The sequence below is a fragment of the Phaseolus vulgaris genome, chromosome 11 (genome assembly GCF_051622355.1).
Source record: "Phaseolus vulgaris cultivar YP4 chromosome 11, ASM5162235v1, whole genome shotgun sequence".
Classification (NCBI taxonomy): domain Eukaryota; kingdom Viridiplantae; phylum Streptophyta; class Magnoliopsida; order Fabales; family Fabaceae; genus Phaseolus; species Phaseolus vulgaris.
Window position 1 is genome coordinate 36,992,802 of NC_143508.1, and position 3,317 is coordinate 36,996,118.

General features: G+C 29.8%; 1 pseudogene; it reads right to left on the reverse strand.

Annotated features, from left to right (window-relative positions):
- Positions 1 to 327: 327 nt before the first annotated feature.
- LOC137811610 (small nucleolar RNA R71) lies at positions 328 to 433 on the reverse strand (annotated as a pseudogene).
- Positions 434 to 3,317: the final 2,884 nt, after the last annotated feature.

A 3,317-nucleotide genomic window follows, 5' to 3' on the forward strand; every position in this document is an offset into this window, starting at 1 on the left:
AACATATTTTTCAAGCATAGCAATGCCTGCTACAACTAGATCTTTGGAATTGAAGGCATCAATTTTGAACTTAATTAGCTACCATCAATTCACAGGAATGAATCATGATGACCCTTACACTCATCTATCCATTTTCTATGAATTAATTTGTAGCATGGGATTTGTAGAGAGGGATATGGAATCAATCTACCTACATATTTATTTCTTTTCTCAGTAGCTGGCAAAGCAAAATAATGGCTTAAATCTTACCTAAACCAAAGTTTGAACAACTGCAATGAAGTTAAAGAAAAATTCTTAAAGAGGATTTTTTTTACTCTCCCTTTATTAAAGCTAAATCTAGCATTTCTACATTTAGGCAAGGACCAGATGAACCCTTATATGAAGCTTGGGAGCGCTTCAAGATGTTACTAAGAAGATGTCCAAACCATGGATTTGAAGACTTAGACCAGCTAAGTATATTTCAAAATGGTCAAAGGTCTGACACTAAAATGATCCTAGATACATCAACTAGAGGAACTATGATGGAAGTAGATGCAGAGTAAACAACTACGATCATTGATATTTTGCCTTCAACCGATTATCAAGTTCAACATGATAGACAAGTTGGTCAGAAGAAATAAGTGTTAGAACCAAACATGCCATAAAATAAATGTCCAAATTGCCTCATCAACTACATGCCATAAATTATCCTCAAATACAAGTGGAGAAAATCAATATAGAGGTTAATGTTCCTATGACACCCTAGCAGCAGAAGAAGTTCAATACATGATGAATCAAGGAAGGCAAAGCTAGATGACCAAACCAAACCAAATTTTTGGATGGAAACAAGAAAATGTTTCATCTAATAGACAACAAACCTACTAGAAACAACAATAACACTATCCTTCAATGCATAAAAGAACATCAAAGCTAGAGGATACACTAGAAAATTTTTGTATGCTTCCTTGACATATCAAAAGATTGTTGAAGCTTCAATAAAAAATATAGAAACACAAGTGAAGCAGTTGGCTAAAAAATTAGGGGGACAACAGGAAGGAAGATTTACAACAAACACACGGATTAACCCGAAGGAACATTGCAATGTCTTAACACTTGAAGGCATGGAGATTAAATCTCAAAACTCTAGCAATATGATTTTAGACAAGGATGATTGTCAAACTGAAAACAATAAAGAAAATTTAAAAAAAATTGGAGGGGGAGATGAAAATATAGAGAAAGCTTAACAAGTGAAGGAAGAAAGAAAGAAAAAATAAAATAAAAAAGTGCAAATATAGGAAGAGAAAAAAAAAGAAAAGAAATTGTTTATGAAAAAAATAATAAGTGAGGAGAAAAAGAAAATTGTTATGAAAGAAAATGGAGGAATAAGTAGTGAATGCAATGAGAGAATCATACCAAGAAACTCAAATGATCTTAGGAGTTTCACAATTCCAATGTCTATAGGAAACGTTTGTGTACATAATGCATTATTAGGTTTAGGGGCCAATATAAATCTTATTCCCTTTTCTTTGTTAAAAAATATAGGTAAAGTGACCATGAAACCAACCAGAATGACCTTAAGGATGGCTAATGGAAGTGTGCAACAACTGTATGGTATAGTTGAAGATATGTTGTAAGAACTATCAAGTTTATATTTCAAGTCGATTTTGTAGTCATGATTACTGAAAAAAGTAGAGAATTCCCTTTGATCCTTGGAAGGACTTTCTTAAAAACTACAAGAATGGTGATTGATGTTGATAAATGGAGGTTAAATTTATAAGTCTAAGATGAAGAGGTTATTGTGAATCTTTGGAAAAATATGGAACAATCAAAACCTCAAGGGACATATTTCAAGATATCAATGGCTAATGAGCTACCACTAGAACAAAAAAGGAAAGTGTATGATAGAGGACCATCTTCACTTCCAAAGCCACCATACACTTAGTTGGGAGTAAAAGATCAACCACATAAATAGACAGGAGAAATTTGTTCCTTAGTTTGTACAAATTGTGAAAACTAGAATAGTCTTTTCTTTCAGCGTTGTATTTCTAAGTCATTCATAAAATAGGTTAAAAATAACTCAAAGGCACTATCACCTTCATTTGACAATCAAGCAAAGGCTTCTAGAGCACTTTAAGGAGCATGGACGGTCATTAGCTTGGTTTAATCTTCACCATAATTAAGTTCACTTAACTAAGATGAAGGCAACCAAGAGGCATGGTTTTGAGACACATGAACCTGTAAATAAGTGGCTCCTCCTTTTTAAACATAGACTTAAAATATTAATGAATTTTGTTTCTGAATATTCAACAAATTTCTCCAATTCTCTGTTTGCTAGAAGCTATCAAGCCTAGTGAAACCATAAGGAAGTCGGTCTAACCTCTGCTTTGAACCTTGCACTTAAAACACACACCTATTTTATTGTAATAAAATAAATTTAAAATAAAAAATAAAATTTAATAATAACATAGTTAAGGAATGTTAACAAAAAAAATATATTCATGAGTATATGTGTCACAAGGTTACCTTCCAAGTTGTCTAATGGATATTTTGTGCGCCTCAAATTTTGCATATGTATGAGGTGGTTCGGAAGCTAGTCTAAGAATGATATTCAAAATAATATGACAATGATAACAATATAGAACCACATATTTACGCACAAATTACAACTATGTAATCATCATTATCATTATTGTCATGCAAATTTTATCATCACTTCACACATCTGCCATATATGAAGTAAGAAAACCCGACAACTAAATTTTCAAAGATTAATTTATTGTATTAATTGTCACAAATAAATTTTTGTTACCTTCTTTAACTATATTATTATTATTAAAAATTTATTTTCAAGTGATTTAATTTTATTACCACGAAGACTTGAATTTACTACTAATGTTTTTGAATTTTTCCAAATCACATTCAATTAACATAATTAATCGGGTATTAATTAGCTAAATAATCTAAAATTATAAATAAGTTCTATTAAATAAAAGTAAAAACTACAACATTATATTAACATATTTTTCTTAAAATATTTTTCAGATAAAAGAAATTAAAAAATATCACCCTACTAGAAAAAATATCACAGAAATATTAAATAAATTTTAAGAACTCACTGTTTTAGAAAATTAAAAACAACACACAAAACATAAAAACGGTAAAATTGTCCTCTCATATACTATTTAAGAAAATTAAAACATAAGAAAAATAAAAACATACTTGTAAATATAATTTAAAAAATAAATAAAAATATCTTCCAAAACACAATTTAAAAAATACACAAAATACATGTAATTATGGACTATTGTAAAAAGGCGAAAAAAATAATAATTCATGAC